Below are 19462 nucleotides of genomic sequence, written 5' to 3' on the forward strand. Positions count from 1 at the left end.
AGCGCTAACTAACCTGATGAGGCACTGAATTCCTTCACAGAATACTCAGTGGAGCCTAGGGTTAGTTTCTAGTGCTACTTTTAAGTATTTCAGTTTACCTCTATTAAGGCACACTTCTAGGGTTGGTAGACCGATTAGGTTAATGCCGTTTCTAGCCTAGAGGAAGTTGGTTGTTTATTTATGCAGATGTTTCAGTTATGGTTAATATCGCGTTCTGTATGGTGTATTTGGTATTTGGAGGTAAACGGGGAGTATGCAGCCAAGTATGTGAGCCTACCATACTTAGGCCCATATTTATACTCGGTTTGCGCTGAATTAGCGTAATTATTTTTACGCTAATTTAGCGCAAACCTAACTCCATATTTATACTTCGGCGCTAGACACGTCTAGCGCTAAAGTTATGGAGTTAAAGTCGTTTTCTGGACGTGAAAACCTACCTTGCGTCAATGAGATGCAAAGTAGGCGTTCCCATCCAGAAAAGGGCGATATGTCCGTAGTGCCATATTTATCCCCCGTGCTAAAGTCCAGCACGGGGAATAGGGGCCTTAAATAAAAGCGCTAAATTTGCTTAGTGCCATTATTTAACGCCTGGGCATGGGCAGTCATTAGGGGACCTGTAGGCATATTTCCATGGTCAGAGACCATGGAAAGACCCCACAGGTGCCCTTCCCTTGCCCTAGGGACACCTCCACTCCACCCACACCAGAGGGACACCACAGGATGGGAGACCCATCCCAGGTAAGTCCCGGTAAGTATTTTTGTTTAAAAATATTTTCACGCTCTGGCCCTAACTTGGGGCCCCCTGCATAGCGCTGACCCCAATGGCCATGCCCAGGGGACATTTGTCCCCTGGGCATGGCCATTGGGGTGGCGGCGTGGCTCCCGTCTTTACTAAGACAGGAGCCATGTCCATGGAGGTTGTGTGCCAGAAAATTGAGCTACACTGCTCAGAGGCATTTTTTTGCCTCTAAACAGTGTGGCGCCATAATTTGGTGCACAGGATCCAGTTTCCCCTACGCCTCCCCCACCCTGTTTGCGTCCTTTACAAGGACGCTAATAGGGCATTAGCACCAAATATGGTGCCCGGCAACTTGGAATGGCACTATCCTGCGCTATACTTTTTCAAGCAAAACTGCGCTAACGCAGTTTTGCGTGAAAAAATATAAATAATGGCCTTAGGAGCATATTATAGTGCCCTAACACCACCTTGTGCCAAATGAACATGATTGTTTTTGACGTTACTATGTCCCAACGAGGCCAAAATCCCTGCGTCTTATTTACAGGGTGGCGCAATGCATGCATTGCGCCTCTCTGTAACCCTTTGCGCTACATTATGACTGCGCCAGGCATAATGTATGCAAAGGGGGCATTCCCCCGTTAGGGGTGCCGACAAAATGGCATAAGGAAATCTCTGAGATTTCCTTGCGCCATTTTTTACGGCACTTTTAACGCCTGCTTAAAAGCAGGCGTTAAAAGGGGACTTCCATTCTTTAGAATAGGGCCCTATGTACTCTGCAGGAGCAGCGCCAATATTTTGGCGCTACTCCTGCAGAGTACATCAATAGCGTCATAAAAAATTACGCTATTGCCCCCGCCCTGCACATGGTGGCGGTAGGGTGGTGCTAAGGGGTGCAGGGAAAGTGGCGCTGCACTCAGTGCAGCACCATTCTCCATAGATCTGCCCCATTGTGTTCCCGGTGCGCTGTGTTGTGTGATATCTGTAGTGTTGTTGGTGCTGTAGTACAGATCTTACTGTTTTTGGACATGGACATTCCTCCTGGGTCTTTGAAACTAGGAGACAGAGTTCAGTAAGGTTAGCCCAGGAAAGTTAAGAGTCACAGGACAGTCACAATATGGACAGAGATGGATTCAGATTAATCGGTGTAGTTATAGGCATTTTATGTAATTGATGCACAGTATTGAATAGTTCACATACAAGGTCTTGCAATAAGCAAAAGTACTAGAAAAAATAGACGTAGGAGGTATGGACAGAATTGGGTTCACTTAATCTGAGTAGTAACAGGCCATCTATGTAATTCATATGCGTTTAGGAATAGGTTACATGTGATGTCACACAACTGAGGTATTTTAGTTGTTTATTTTTACTTAAATGTGCAGTGAGTTGTCAAAGTTTCTATGCTGCTGTTCACTGTAGCCTTAATTCGGATGTAAACTGACCTATGTCTTCCTAGTTACAATTGTTTCCAGGTGCAACCTGGAATTCCATCTTTGCCGATACCTTGTTGCTGTATTGGGTTGCAGTAGTTTTGGTCAAAGGTCAAGGTATGCAATTCTTCTAGTTTCTTGGGGTTAGACTATGCCCACATTACTGTTGATTGTGATATCCTTACTCTATTAACAAATTACTGACCACTGGTTATGATGCATGGAGCAGCTGGAGTGATTTTTTTTTTTAATTCACATAACCCAAGTACTGAATTATTACTGTACTGGATCACTCATAGAACATCAGCCCAACCATTGTCTACACATAGCCAAGCCAGTAAAAAGCTCCAGTCACCCTGCTTTGTCTCCCAACCGAGTGTGTCCTGAGAACCCATTCTCACCCTAGAGACTCTTTTTCCATGCATGTACACCGAAGGCCTCAAACTGACCCTTAAAGACCAGGAAACATCCTCAAGGGCCCACAGCTGTTCATCACAAAAGCAAGTTCAGGACATCCAACTGTGACCTTCTGGTGTGCTAAACATCCTCTTCAATAAGACTCTGATGCCTTTCCCACTATTGCTTTGGTGACGTCTTAGGGGACTTTGGGAGCAACCAACAATTTCCGTGCATGGTCAAAACTGGCATGTAATGTTCCCCACCGATGTTCCAATCTCAGAATGTGTTTGTACATTTTACTGAATCAAAGAGGAGCCAACGGGGTTGTCCAACTGCTAGGCCACTCCCGATGAAGATTCAAATCCCAACAACTTTAGCACGCAATATTATATTTCTGAGGGCAATGACACAAAATGTATAACCTTATCATCAAAGACACTTACATTTAATCAATAGAACAATGTTGTACAACAATGAGATAACCTTCTCAGAAAGCAAAGTGACTGAATGCAGCTCTTTACATTCGTTTTTAATAGTATTTCGTGGGTCTTGCATGGAGGGCACAATCATGGGTATGGGGGAGAAAAATCTGTACAAGGAGCAGAAAGAGGCAGGCATTATAAGCCTTAGGGGCTAGTATGTTTTTTCAATGAATGCCATCAGACTAGGCAAGAGTCAAAATGAAGTTACAGAAAACAGTGCAAATAATTACATTACAAGGAATGTAAGAGTAGATTGCCATGTGTCACTACAAATCCTCGTGTCAAAACATATCCTGATGTGAGGCCTCAAACAAACACAGCATCTCCATGTCGGGCTTTTAAGTGTCAAAACATATGGACAACAATCTCTCCACACACATCTCCATCTTAGACTCTTGGGTTCAAAAACATAAACATTTACGAGTGTCTGGCTCTTGAGTGCCATGATACAGTTTCATACTGGTTGCAGAGTGTGTCAGTATATCTGCATGCTGCGCAACTGAGTCATAATATATTCAATGTTGGATACTTAAGTGCTTCGTTAGGGTTTCATGTCAGGTACCTAAGTGTCACATTATATCAGTACTTTAGCCTGTAAATGTAACAACTGTAGACAAATCAGTCCAAAGAAAATGTAAAATGTCTAAATAATACTTGATCCCATGTGACCACTTTCCAGTGATATCTCCGCTCGATCTTGTCACAGCGTGATGCCACTCAAACTTGATAGTGATGACTCGGGGGCCAAACCATGTGACAGTGGTATTGCTGAATGTAAACAACGCCAAAATGTTTAGTGGGACGTTTTACTGTCAATTAGTAAGCAAAATGTCTGGTGGAATGTTGTACCGTGATATCAGCCAAAATGTCTGGTGGAATGATGCAAAGTGTAAGTTAAGTCCAACTTTGTACAGTAGACATAACTGATGACTTACACATCCTCTTTTAACTTAATATATTAATTACTATCACTGACCCTGCGTATCTTGGCCATGTCTGTCAGTGCCCCGTGTCCGTTGTTCCAACAATGCCATTGTATACCCACTGCGGCTGACAACGACTGTGGGAACCACTTCTGTTCTTGAATCAAGTTTGGGAGCATTCAAGATTGTTCACAGCACAAAACCTGCTTTGGAACGTCCTCTCTTTGGTAACAGGATATGGAGGAAATGCAAATATTAAAGTTGAAAATGCACTACTGCAGAAGTACTGGACAGCAAACAAACAGGATACCCAAAGTCTGGGGCTCGCAAAACATTGCACGTGTTGAAGGACAACCAAGTCAATGCAGCCTCTCCAGAGGGCCACCAGGTGCTGCAATGGGTGGAGTAAAAAGCAGAGTCAACTGGGCTAGAGACCAGGATGGATTCACATGCCTACATCGTGATGCAGGTCATCTTCAATTCTGCATCACTGCGCTTCCAAGTTCTACCATTGTGTTAGTATCTCTATGTTGTTTAAAGATATCCTAGTGACTATTCAAATGAAAGAATAAGATCCTTATTTTATAACAGCGCTCATACCACACACCTGCCGGTTGTACGCTCTGTAATTAGCAGATGTCACAATTAAAACATGTAAACATACTCAAATTACTACCATCAGGAGGACAGAATTAGCGCATGCAGAGAGTATTTCACTCACTTCGCCATCTTGAAACTACTGATCAATATCATGCTTCAAAGTATGGGGGCACAATTAGTATGCGTCACTGATTGTTCTAAAAAATCCAACTTGAGAGCATGATAAGGAACTTCAATTAGTGTTATGCTAAAATCTGGCCTAGCAATGATTTTCCTATTGATCACTATAACATCTCCTGCATCCCAACAAACCGGAAGCTGTGATATTCCAAATATTTCAAAATGCCTCGTATTTCACATCGACTTCTCTGATGAAAACGATTTCTTCAAGCATAACACTAGCCACTAATATTCTACAAGTGCTGGGCAAAGTAGACCTGCCGGCTTCACTGCGTTTTTTACAACACTGTTTGAAACCATTTTCCAAAGCATAGATGTTGCAGGAGAAATAGCTGCGGTACACATTTTTTGCAGAAGAATTCTTCTATGAAAAAGTGTTTTTTAATAGAAAAAAGTCACCACGTGCTCAGTTATGTGAAGATTGCAAAATTCACAACTTCACAAGGGATTAATTTGTTAAATTTGGAAAACCGTGTCACTGAATTTCAGTTTCCACAACCACAACCATAGCTACAACTTAAATGTAGAAAGAAATTGTTATGGATTTCTATTTACTTCTTACAGTGTGTACACAGAGCAATATTTTGTATACACTACTAGGATATGCTATATATGTGTACAACCACAGAATGTCTTAACCATGGTAATGTATCCAGTTTTTGAACATGAGTAGTGATGTGCAGTGGTAGCCAACACCCTAAATTTAAAATCTGTAATTACCTTGCATCAATATCTCTGATGTGAGTATACACCCCCCCCCCCGGGTCTAGTGGCTGCCTGTGCTCAGCAGCAAATTGAGGAATCCATGTCCATAATACCACACCTAAAAAAGCTCAGTCTCTCCACCGATAGCACGGGTTTCCAACATTTTCTGTAGTAATAGCTACTTATGTTTAATGAAAATCATCCAGAGACACTAATATTAGTACTGTAGCTGTGAAAACATCTAAAAAGATAATATTAGTGGCCCCGAAATGCAGAGTTACTAGCAGTCCATACCTCAGTGCATCAGGCAGTTTTGCTGACAGTAATGTAAAAAACAGGTTTTGTCAATTTTAAATGCCTCTACATGGGTAATATATAACAGTCATAGCTGCAATGCTCCCGGCACCAAGCCAATAGTAATAATACGTTTCCCCGATGCCACATGATTTATCACTCAAATATCCCCTTCAAATATAGTTTGGAAATTCAGCCCTTTTTCTCCAACCACCAGCTTATGAGTTCTGAAAATACACACATTTTCGCGACAAGTACACCCTGAATTTGGTTGTACATCTATTAATTTGACAATGCAAACTTCTCTATTTTATTAGGCTGGGCTACACACAGGAGGGCTATGTACAGGCAGTTGGAGAGCTACCAGTACCTCAGGAGCCATTTGTTGTACAAGACTGACCTACAGCATCTGAATTATCTAGTCCCACTTGCTGCCAGAATCTGCTCCGCCTTTCACCCTTCTAGAGGTGATAAAATGAGAGCCAAATGTATGAGGGGACAGTATTGAGAGTAACTTCCTTGAAGATGTGGCGACATTCTGTGCTGTAATCCTTTTCAATTGATTCTATGTGTTCAAAATAAGACTTAATCTTGCTATGCACATAAAAATCACAAATGAAGACAAAATGTTAGTTGCTAACAGTGCATTTTATTCATTTTATTAATGGAGCTCCCCGTCAATAATTCAATATCTCACCACAGGTCCCCTCCCTTAGGCGCTTCCAAGTTTTCATCTGCAAATATAACCAGCTATTTAAATGTATTTATTTTGCAATTTTTTTTTAGTGCATGAAAGACCATAGGCCATTAGGGGCCAGATGTATCAACATTAGGAATAGGGATTTCCTAGTTGCGATTTTCTGAAAATCACTATTAGGAATTCACTATTCCTAATGTATGATTTTATTTATTTTTGAAATATTGATTTCTAGTGGGCCACAAAGCGACCTAACTCATGAATATTAATTAAGTAGGTCACAGTGTGGGACCCCTTAGGAACGCTACATATTACAGCGACGGTGACCTGCTGGAGTCAGCAGACCACCATGTATTTGATCGCTTTTCAATAAAGCTATCTTTTTTCTTTGAAACACAGTCCATTTTTGCATAAAGGAAACAGGATGTGTTTCAAAAGAAAAAAAATGAAACATTGAATGTGGTCTGTGAGGCCACTGCCTGCTCTTAAAAAAAATGTTTCTTAACTTTCTCCAAGGTAAAGGGGTCCTGTAGGGACCACTTCCTATTTGCCAATGGTTACCGCTACCTTTCAGTTGTTGGTAAAAAATGAATGTTTTGTGACCATATTTCTGTCACAAAACATTAAAACATACTATTGTGGATTGATAAGTGGAAGTTACCCCCTAAACCCATCCCTTCCAAATAGTGATTTGCAAACCCATACAGTGATTCTGTAAAGTTGCGGTTCGGTGTTTGGACATAACAAAAAACATTTTAGAGGACGCTAACAGCCGGCTTCTGAGAATTGGGCCTTCTGGGACCTTAAAAATACTTCTTATATCTGGCACTAGGTCTCCTTAAAGATAAGAACAAGTTGGATAGTGAGTAATATCCATAGACATTTAAATCACAACCACATGGACCTAAAAAACAGAATTCCACAATACACATATATATGTGCCTCCAACATCAGTATACAATAAGTTAACGAACAATAAACTGTAAGACAGTAAGTGTAGCACATATAAATCATAACGGTATGGACTCAACTGTAAACATTTCATGGGACTGTTATAAATGTGCTAGTGCATAGACCATAACTTGAAGGTAGAACAATGCACCAACCATTAAAACAGCTGGGTGTGTACGGTTATGAATCTATACAATGAGCCTAACAGTATTAGATTCGCCCCTGGTGTGAAAGCAAGCCTTCAATAGAGACGGGAACAAGAAAGAGACAATCCAGAACTAGGTCAGAACTCTGCTGGGCAGGGGTAAGGACAGACAGGCCGGAGAGGTGGCGTCAATTTAATAGTGGGTGTTTCAAATTTTCCATTAAAGGGACGGAGGGAGGGAATAGTGAAGACAGTGGCAGGGATAGAGTTGTATCTAGAGAATGATTATAACAGGGTAGGTGCTTTACTGGAGCACAGGGCTCCGAGAGATGTGCTACAGAGATGCATAAGGGCCAGATCTCCTGAAGTCTTCAGATTTTATTGCTGGTCACGAGAAGAGTCACAGTGCAGGACATTGCGAACCAACCAGGCTTATCTGTAGCTGCATTTGCCATCTGTGGAAGCCATCACAATTAAGTGGGCACTGGAGTGATGTGTTCAAACCACCTAGTTCCATAAACCATAGGTAGAGATGTGATGGGCTACTTCATATGGTGAAGGTGGATTTGGGGAAGTTTCCAGTGACAATTTCTGTTTTGTTAATGTGTTTACATATGTCTAGATGTTTCTCGACAGTAAAGCCAAGAGGTTGGAGCTTTCAAAGATGGTCGGACTACATTTCACAATGTTTCTGGAGTCCAGACAGTTTGAATAGTTATTAAAGATGTAGGAGTGGGTAGAAACTCTGTTTTGCAGCAGTTTAATTTTAAGTGATGAAGTCTTTTAGGCTTTAATATTGTCAAAAATCTGAGTTAAGTGGAAGATATCATCAGGTGCAGAGCCAGAGTTATGTTTGTCATCCACATAATTGTGATATAGTATGCCAGGGTTCTTTAAAAGGTCACACAGAGGTCAATGAGTGAGGGTGTTAGTATGGAGCCTTGAAAGGAAAGAATTCGTGTTAAGAATGAGCAACAAATTTTGATCTGCTGCATTTGCGTTATGAGTGAAACCAGTTCAGGGTTTTGTCTCCTGTAACCATGAGATCTGTAAGTGTTTGGCTTAAGATGTTAACAGTGGTGTCAAAGGCTGCAGAAAGACACAGTTGAGTCGTCATGCAAGAAGCTCCATCTTTGAGAAGGTATAATTACTGTCTACAATTTGCCAAAACATACTTTAATTTAAAACACCATCTGACCGCCCTTTCCAACATCCCAAAAATCCTACATGACCATAACAGTCACAGCTGAGTGACTTTCTTCCATCGAAGGTTCTCTAACACGATTCTCAACCCTCGATCCCACACTCAGTGTTTCTGCAATATCTGCAAGGAGAATCTATCAGAAAATAAATCCTCGATGGAGTGCTCCAACAGAATAAGTTTACGTAGTTATGAGGTGAAATTTGTGCTAGTTCACCTAAGGACCATGCATAGCTTGAATACCCTGGTTCAAGATACTCAGCACTATCTGAACACTATTACAATACCACTGGTGGTTCAGCAGAGCGCTCTTCTGGGAACGCATTGTTTGACGTTTTGGGGTTTGATAAGGACGTTTTTATACTATGAATCTTGCTTTATTAAGTTTCTAGATTGCTGCCTATACAACCAAATCTCTTACGAATCAGGAAGATGCACGTGTATGATATTAAGAAACATGTATACAATGTACAGTATGTCTCCGACGTTATCACAGAGTGCACGTAGGAGCTGCTGGTGTGACCCAAACCAGATGCCCACGCACTATTGACCTTGGTGGGATGAAATAACTACTCAGCCATGCGGGATAATAGAAGATGAACCGGAGGTTTGCACAATTATCTGCATCACCTGCCTTTCCCAAATGAATAGCCTGCATACTGACTGAATTAATACGTTATTTCAAACACAGTGTCCCTGCGTCAGACTATTTCAGTGAGAACAACCCAGTAGGACAACACATTGGGCTAAAACACTTGCTGCAAACCAATGTGTACAATCTGCTATGATGTGTCCAACTCCCAGTAAGACTGGCCCAGGCCTTCACGATTCAGAAATCAATTAAAACCCTATTTAGTGGGGACATAGTAATGTTAGTTAAAGGCTGTTCGAACTACGTTGTAGGAAAACAAATAATTATTAAATTTAAACAAGTAACATCTCCTTTCTCCACTTCCGCCTAGCGGCCCAGACAAATCCAACTTCCACTGATTCTAAACTTGTCCTCGTGTATGCCCACTGCAAGCACCGACATGTTTTTCAAGGCTGCGCCAAGCATGCTGTGGGTATAAGTGATACAGGCCTCTGTTTAACATGCACACTTCTGACGCTACTGCATTAATCATTAGTGCCAGCACCAGGTCGATGGGCGGCAGTACGCAGACCATGCCACCCGGCTCTCTAGAAGCCTAAACCTAGGGCACCTCGAGGTGTGCCTGTGCAGCTTGGCACGCTCCTGCTGCGTCAGTCTGAGCCGCTCCTCCCCACAGAGATGCAGTGAGAAGGACTTTACATGAGTTTGGTCCCAGACTGCTTGCTATGTTCTGAGTCCGAGAATGTCCTGAAGCGGAGCTCCGGGGCGAGGTTTCTGCAGCCGGGCAGTATGTTCGGCCAGGGAAGAGAAAGTGGCGGGAAGATGGGAAGACGACAGCTACATATACTGATGGATGGACACCAGACATACCGACCAACCGAAGCAGGCAGACGTAAAGATATGTACAGCATTCAGACGATGACAGTGACACGCAGGCACAGATACAGACGTGGAGGGAGAGTGTCTAGGGAGGGCAGAAAGAAAAGGCGGAAACGATGGATAGATAGATAGATGGATAGATAGATAGATAGATAGATAGATAGATAGATAGATAGATAGATAGATAGATAGATAGATAGATAGATAGATAGATCGCGCGCCCTGTTTGTTGAACATCCTGGGCTGCACATCTGCATGAGACCAAATAAGTTAATACCGGCGATTCCACGACTATTTTGAGAACAGCGAGCTAAAATCACGTTAGAAAAATCTAACTCAGCAAACGCAATACAGTAAAGATTAAGTGCAGTATTATCCCCACGCCCCTGCTTTCCTCTCCTCTAGCCAGATCACCTCTTCAGACAATAATCCTCCCCCTCCATTGATGGTTAAACCAATTATTGCACACGTTAAAACTCTTAATTTCAATTGAGTACATTTCTCGTTCATATATTCATTGCGTAGAACATCGTGCACTATAATTGAGGTACAAACACAAATTTTAAAAAAGCACTGCAATTGATGAGAACTGTTTTGCGAACTGTCTTGTGTAGTGCTAAAGCACTGAAGCATTCAGGGTCTTTGTTAACATACTATTACCCTCACGCATCTGCAAGCCACTGCTTGTGTCTGGCTCACAAGGCTGAAAGACTAGCTTGCCCTTATGGGATTCAGCCCCATAACTTGCATGTTACGCCGGCACCTTCGCAGTGGACACATTAACCCACTGAGCAGTCTCACAGGCGTTTGCTGCCAAGTAACCCAATTTCACATCTTCGACACAGTGCCATCACGTGCACATACAAACAACATCCAAGTTACATCTGCTTTATTCCCAGCATCTCTGCAAAGTGGTCGGCGGTCTCTTCCTCCTATTCCCCCTCGTGTTATGAATGCAGTACACGGGACGTGCTATTGTAATTAGTTTTTAATTTACATGAGACAAAATGCAGCAGACGCAGAAAATAAAAAGAAATTATGCCATACTCACGGGAAAGCGGAGATCTGCCCGGGGTATCGTTCCAAACAGCTGGCAAGAAATGAGTTTTGCAAGTTTCCACTCTTGGCCGCCTGTTCCCAGCAGCCCCCCTGCTCAAAGCTTTACACAACTCTCCCTGAGCAAGCATAGCTTATGTAAAGCCTTGTGTAACTCGCCGTCCAATCATTGGCGGCTGAAGTAAATCTTGGAGCCGCCCCACCAATGGCAGGGCAAAGGGCGTGGCCTGTCTCTCTACTATGATTTACTACTCATAAATGCAGCGCAATAGCAGGCAGCAAGGAACTGATCAATACGGAGCAAAATATTACAGGCTTTTTCGTAAAAAAAATCCTTTAATGCATATTTCATCATTGTGCCTTGTAACCTTCAGGATGCAGCAGGGCCTGTCCGGGTGATTTTGATTTCTTCCCCGGTGCAGATGAGCCTCCCCGGGTGAGCAGGATGGTGATTTTTTTTTCTTTAATAAGAGAAAGACATCGGGGGAGGCGGGGGCCGGGGGCTAGAAATGCGCTGGGGACGGCGATGGAGAAGGAGCGGGATGATGATTTTATGAATGTTCTTCCTCATCACAAAGGCGCAGCGAGGTGTGACATCCTCCTTCCTGTGTTTTTTCCGAGGAGATAAAATCGGCAGCCAGCGAGCAGGTCTGCAAGCTCGGCCGTCGAGCAGAGCCTGTCTATTGATAGGGATATTATATTTTAAATTAAGGTAGAACGACTAACCCAGGAAGATATTGATACCCTGTCAGGGAACATTATCCCCGGCAGAGAACAGCTTGGCATGATTGAGGCGGGCTTCGGGCAGCTCTCAGCTTCCCGCCAGTTTGGATGCGAAAAACTGCATGTGGAAAATCAAATCTCATTTCTGTGTACCTTACACATCTGTCAGTAGTCAGGCGACCTGTCCACAAAGACTGGCCATTGCCCTGTCCTCAGCTACCCACACATCCCATCCCTATTACTGCAGGCCAAGATGTCCGAGACAGTTAAGTGAGTGGCTGAGAGAGCGGAGGGGTGGGGCAGCCGGCAGACGACAGGGCTGAGTCCCATCAAGAGTCTCTTGTGTGACCTTGAGATCTCATGACTCTTTACTTCTCCACCCAGGAGCAGACATGCTTAATATTCGTATAGCCATTGACTGGCAGGTAAAAATGCAGAAATCTAAAGGTACCACGCCCATTCAGTCTCCTCTCCTCCCCAGGTATTCATCAATCCACATTCGAGTCCTTGCACCAACCACACTGCTGGTGATCTTTGAAAGCGCTAGTATGCAAATATCCACCTCAAAGTGGCCCAATCAACTCGCTTCATTCAGAGGATTACAAGGGTCTCAACTCTCCATCAAGCACCCCCGCTCCCCCCAAAAATGGTGCCAAATGCATTTGTAGCAGTTTTAGTGTAAATATTTGATGCGGATCTGAAGGGACACCTGTGAAATTTTCCAGTGCTTTTATGATGTGCCAAGCAAGCCTGACTGCTCTCATGGGTTTTAGTGGTTAACCCACTACAAGAAACGTTTGAGAAAACGGTGGCTAAATCTAGAATTTCTCCACAGTTTCCAACAAATGCTTAAACTGCCCTGTTCAATACAAGGAGGTCAGGTAACAAACTTTTAACATTATGTAACATTTTAAACAGCGACTTAGTTACTACGTGTCACTTGTAATTTTTTTATCCTGCCCCTTCGAATATTTCCAATCATAGGTTATGACTGGCAGTCTCTTTGGAAAACGCAGGGTAAAAATAAATAAAACAACAATCTCAGTTAGTACACAGCAGAGGTAGATCGACTTTACAGTCTCGTACAGCAATACAATGGCCCAGGATATGGAGACTTTCCAGGTTCAGGCAGCAGGAAGAGCAAACCAGCACCCACTATATGTTGTCCCTAAACAGCTTGTCATTTTATGAAAAGACACGTTTTTTGAGTTATAAACGAAGTTTAATTTCATAAAGGGACACAACTACCCAAAACTAAAGCTTATCAGGTTCATTAAAATATCTAATATTTTGTCCTGAAATACCAGAATTTCATTTTAGTAAACACAAGGTTGATGCACCTTTACCATTTTCCACTTGTCATCAAGCACCTACATATTCTTCTGCCATACTATGTAGAAGCAACTTTGCATGTCCATGTATCACAATATGAAACGAGAGACACACAACATGTGCCAAGAAGTGCAACAGTTATGCCAGGGACATCATTTTACCTGGGCTGGGTCCAAACTCGGGTGGCATGGTGGGAAAAAGAACAATGGATTTAACCCAGATGTTACTGGGAGTGAGTGTTTGAACATTTTCAGCACTCGTCTGTCATCCTTTTGTGTTGCCTGGGCATCGCCATGCCAAGGATGTCCCTAATGTGTAATGAATTCCAAGCATTACACATAAGTTAGCATTATACTATAGGTGGACACCATCACTGCTTGGATGCCCACAATATTTCAAGAGTTTCTGTTGTTCTACCATCGCCAATATTAGTACATGGGTGTGCGCCATCATTCCATTGATGAACACCACATGCCAATAATTATCACTATTATACCAAGCCATGTGCTATACCAGCTGTGCGGTCACCCCCCTGTTGTCCAAACTAGGTCTCAAATTACCATTATGCAGCATTACAGTGGGTGCTATCATGTAATGGAAACCTACAGATTACCACCACCATTCCAGGGCCAAAATTACACCAGGGTGGGTGTACTACTACATCTCATACCTGAGCACACTAACTCACATACAGGCTTCCTAGCAGTCATATTTTTATCTAAATTCTGCAGTGAGGTGTTCTTCTTTGACTCCATCATCCTTGCCTCATCAGGATCTTGCTTCTCTGGCTCTATGTCCGCACCATACAACAGGACACTACACAGACTTGCATTGTTATTGACATCTTTAGCTGTGTTTGAGGGGCCCCTAATGCCAACTAGTCCTCCAAAGTGCAGACTGATTGATTCTTACCAGCATCTTTGGTATGTTATAAGAATGGAAAGACCCAAAATGGCTCTTCCCAGCATATAGACTCCAGGGTAGATGCTCTTGACACCTTTGTCTAGGCCTTGACTGGTGGTAACAATGTTTAGTTTAGCGTTTCAGTGGTTCCACCATGGAGTGATGTGTAAAGGCCTCCACATAGTGCTTAATTTGTAAAAGAATAAGTACAGGGCCCAAAGTTTTGCTCAGAAGACTACAGGCGGCACTTCCGTAAGTCAGCGTGCCGAATACAAAGGCTGTACAGTCTTGATTCCATGTCATGCATGTTTATTCCACCACTAGGCACCCCCTGGCTCTTTATGTCATTGCACCAGATTCATTTTTCATGCCTTTGTCAATGGATTTCCATCTTTGTCTTCCTCTTTTCCCCCTTTTGTGTTTCTCTCTTTCTTGATCTTTGTCATGGTTTGATAAGAAAAAACAAGCATCGCTCACCAAAAATGAGTGCTAGTGGGCCCCACTTGCAAACACCAGCTCAAATTATTCACTGCCTCCTTTTGTAAATTAAGACTAGTTCCTGTGCAAAATGGGACCAGTTCGTATTTTATTATAATGATTGTGCGTGACAGCAGACATTTATTTGCACTGCTTTTGTAATAAACATTGCAAACATTGGATCAAATGTGTAGTGAAGACTGGCCTTGATCACCTTTGGTTCACTGCATCGTAAGTGATGTGTGTTATCACCAGTGCATAGTGCTAGCCTGAGTACCGGTTTGTGTAGCTACCCTCAATCAGGCAATTTTGGAGACTCTTAGGTTTATTTAGCATAATATAGCTTCAATTTATCTGTCTTTTTTCAGGAAATTTGTGACATTTCTTAAATCCATTTTAAATATCTAAACCTGTAATATGCTTCTACTTTCCATAGAAAAGTTCTGATGACATGATAAATTACACAGTTGAAGACCTAGTGATCTTGTGTAAATGTCACAAGAACACTAAGATGGCAAAACATCACTATATTTCACAGTATTCAATTCAGTTCACAGTATAAAAATGTATTTATTGTGACACATGTCAGCAGAGTGGTTGGTGTTGTCATTATAACGATGAAACCATAATTCAAATTACATGTGACATATTTTTCATATTTGACAGTGGCACCTGAAATAGTTTACATATTTCACAGGTCCCTGTGAAATGCACATTTTGCTCAATATAATACAACCATTTTGTAATATATAGGCTATATGCAGAAGCACAGAGTGTAATATGTTATTTATTACTAGTGCTGGAGGGGTCATGACTTAGGATAGGCAAAGCCTCGAGTAAGTTATGACACATGCTCCGTCCTTCAACAAAGGTAACAAATCGCATATTACACTTTGTGCATCTGCATTTACGATGTATCCCATGGATTTATCATGTAATCTTTAAAAAATGTATTAAACCAAAAACGGGATGCAAGGGATTGCTGGTGTGCACTAAGTTAAAATGACATTGTAGAGGCCTTGTGACTATTCAGAGAGTTGTTTCCATGTGCAAAATAATTGTAACATGCATGTCTAAGGCAGTCCAATTTGGTATTGTGGTAATAAACTGGAATTTGACCTTTGAAGTTTAGCAATGTGTGAATGTGTGAGCCAGACACAGCCTATCTTTAAGGGTGGAGGGGCCCAGTGTAGGAGGCTGGCCTGGTTTGTAGTGGGTACCTTGGGCACTTACACCTTATACCAGGTCCAGTTATCCCTTATTAGTGAAGTAGTAGTGTTCTAGCAGCTTGGGCTGATAGAGGTAGCTATAGCAGAGCAGCTTAGGCTGAACTAGGAGACATGCAAAGCTCATGCAATATCACTTACAGTTATACAGTACTTATACACAAGTAAAGACAATACTCAGTGTTACCAAAAATAAAGGTATTTATTTGGGTGACACACTACCAAAAATATCTTAGAGACAATACTCCTTCTAGAGGTAAGTATTATACACAATATATACCCTAGACACCAAAATCAGACAAGTAAATAGTCATAGAACAATGCAAACAGTAAGTAAATCCTATAGAATGCAATGGGAGAAAATAGGTCTAGGGGCAACACAAACCATGTACTAAGAAAGAACAATGAAACCATGTACTAAGAAAGAACAATGTGAACCACAAATTCCCCCCTAGACAAGTGTAGTGTGTACAGAATCACTGGAAGAGTAAGAATACAGTAAAGGTAAGTAAATTACCTCACCCCAGAGCCCAGAAAACAGGAGTAAAGTACTGCAAGTTTCCTTAGGACACACTACACCTCGGTTTTGGGATTTTGCTGCAGCCAACCAAGTCTGCAAAGAACATCTCCTGTATTATTGAACCTGAAGACCTGCAAAGGAAGGGGACCAAGTCCAGAAGTCGAAAGAAGTTCCAGGAAGGACAGGAGCCCCTGCCAACCCAGAAGAGGGTGCAAAAGAAGAGTCCCTGGTTAGTCGAAGACTGCAGAAATGCACCCTAGGAAGATGCCAGCGGGTTCCTGCATGATGCAAAAGATTTCTCAGGGCATGAAGAACGTTGCAGACAAGATTTCGTATTGGAAGGCACCAACAAGTCTTGGCTACGACAAAAGTGCGTTTTGTGTCAAAATGGCGCTGGATGGACCCAGGAGGGACCTGGGGGCCTCAACTCTGTGTGAGGAGGAAGAGGGGGCCCTTAGCACTTTAGAGAGCCCTCGGGATGCCAGCCAGCACCTCCAGGAGCTGCAGGACCCGGGTTCAAAGGAGGTGCAAAATGCAGTTGATGCAGCACAACAAAAGAAGGTCCCACGCTTCCGGAGAACAACTCAGCGAGTTGAGCGTAGCAGGATGGAGTGCTGAGGAACTGGGCCAGGATGTGCATGAAGGAATTTTGCAAAGAGTTCACAGAGGCCTAAGGAGGCGAAGAAGACGCTGTACACAGGGGTACCTTCGCTCTCAGGGAAGGCAAGGTCATACCTCCTCCAAATTGCCTCAGCAGGACCTCAGGACAGTCTATGTCAATGATGTCCACCCTCTGTGTCCTTAGGAGCATGCTCGTTGCTGTGAGAGGAGTCCCAGGGTACCAGTCGTCACCTTGGAAGGCGCCTGCTTGGAGCAGGGAAGTGACTTTGTCACTCCGCTGGAGATTTCTTCTGTCCTTCTGGTGCAGGATGACGACAGGAAGTCCCCAGAGCATGCACACCATGGAAACTGTTGCAGTTGCTGACTTGGAGCTGAGGTTGCTGAAGAAAAGTGTATTTTGTAGACACTTTGTTGCAGTTACAGCGTTTCTTGGAGCAGGCTGCAGTTGATCCGAGGTCTGAAGTTGTTGCAGATGATTCCTGAAGGAAACTTGCAAGCAGAATCTGAAGAAAACCCACAGGAGAGACCCTAAATAGCCCTGAGAGGGGGTTTGGCTACCTTATCAGCTAAGGACCTATCCGGAGGGGTCTCTGACGTCACCTGCTGGCCCTGGCCACTCAGAGGCCTCCAGAGTTCCCCCACACCTTGCAAAGCAAGATGGCTGAAGTCTGGGACACACTTGAGGAGCTCTGGGCACCACTCCTGGAGTGGTGATGGACAGGGGAGTGGTCACTCTCCTTTCCTTTGTCAAGTTTCCCACTAGAGCAGGGGAGAAGGGGTCCCTGAACCAGTGTAGACTGGTTTATGCAAGGAGGGCACCATCTGTGCCCTTCAAAGCATTTCCAGAGGCTGAGGGAGGCTACCCCTCCCCAGCCTGTAACACCTATTTCCAAAGGGAGAGAGTGTAACACCCTGCTCTCAGAGGAAATGCTTTGTTCTGCCTTCCTGGGACTGGGCTGCCCAGACCTCAGGAGGGCAGAACCCTATCTGTGAGGTGGCAGCAGCTGTAGCTGCAGTGCAAGCGTCAGAGAGCTGGTTTGGCAGTACTGGGGGTCCATGGTGGAGCCCCCAGGATGCATAGAATTGGCTCCCCAATACCATATTTAGAATGGGGGGACAATTCCATGATCTTAGACATGGTACATGGCCATATTCAGAGTTACCATTGTGAAGCTACCTATAGGTATTGGCCTATTTGTAGTGCACAAGTGTAATGGTGTCCCCGCATTCACGAAGTCTGGAGAAATGGCCCTGAACTATGTGAGGGCACCTTCGCTAGTGCAAGAGTGCCCTCACACTTAGTAACTTTGCACCTAACCTTCAGCAAGTGAAGGTTTGACATATAGGCGACTTATAAGTTACTTAAGTGCAATGGAAATGGCTGTGAAATAGTGTGTGCACCATTTCACGTAGGCTGCAATGGCAGTCCTGTGTAAAGGTTTGTCTGAGCTCCTTATGGGTGGCAAAAGAAATGCTGCAGCCTATATGGATATCCTGGAACCCCCATGCCCTGGGTACCTAGGTACCATATTCTAGGGACTTATAAGGGGGGTCCAGTATGCCAATTGGTTAGCAGTGCCTCAGTGACACAGTTAGGCACTACACAGGCATACATATTAGGCCACAAGCTATGAGCACTGGGTCCTGGCTAGCAGGATCCCAGTGAGACAGGCAAACACACTGACATATAGGTTTTTATCAATGAGCACCTGGGTCCTGGCTAGCAGGATACCAGTGACACAGTAAAAAACACACTGACACACACTCACAAACAGGCCAAAAGTGGGGGTAACCATGCTAGAAATAGGCTACTTTCCTACACCCGGAAACTTGAAAAGTGTCTGTCAAAATTTTTCATGTTCAACTCTTCATGCTCTAAATGCGCAGGCACCTGGCTTCCAGAGCTGAACTTTGCCAAGCTGATGATTTCGCAGCCCCATGGGCATGACCTCCTCATCTAGGCAAAGTGCTTTGAGGTTTTACCCCTCAGGACGAGGGGGCTCCTCACTGATAGGTTCAGACCTGGGCTCATCAGTTTTAAGCCCTGAAATGTCCAAGGCGGAGGGTCCATCAATGACACCTCGTCACAGAGTGGGGTAAGGGTAGCAGTCTCACTGACCCCATGACACTCTGTGACAAGTGAGGGACTGTTGCCTCCTCTCATTGGCTGTCCCAGGGTCACTGCTGTGGCCCAGCAAGCTGTAACTTTAAAAAAAAAGTTTGCTGCGGGCATGCATGAGTATTGTTGCATGCGTGCTGGGAATAGGTGTGTGCGTGTGTATGCGCTTGTTAATGGTGGGTGTTTGTGTACGTTCTTGTGAATGTATGGGTGTCAGTAAGTATGCATGTAGATCCACCCACCCCACCATCCTCTCAAATTCCAGGAACCA

At 43.6% G+C, this 19462-nt stretch overlaps 1 protein-coding gene across 2 annotated transcripts in view; it reads right to left on the reverse strand.

Annotated features, from left to right (window-relative positions):
* The window catches only part of CRTAC1 (cartilage acidic protein 1), a 1353390-nt gene extending 1341949 nt beyond the window's left edge, over window positions 1-11441 (reverse strand). The window contains exon 1 of one of the 2 annotated variants that reach the window (XM_069239641.1): window positions 11266-11399. The gene's annotated coding sequence lies outside the window, so the exon portion shown is untranslated. Of the gene's footprint in view, window positions 1-11265 lie in introns of both variants that reach the window. The other variant, XM_069239640.1, reaches the window with a different exon arrangement.
* Window positions 11442-19462: the final 8021 nt, after the last annotated feature.

Source organism: Pleurodeles waltl, chromosome 6 (assembly GCF_031143425.1).
Source record: "Pleurodeles waltl isolate 20211129_DDA chromosome 6, aPleWal1.hap1.20221129, whole genome shotgun sequence".
NCBI lineage: Eukaryota > Metazoa > Chordata > Amphibia > Caudata > Salamandridae > Pleurodeles > Pleurodeles waltl.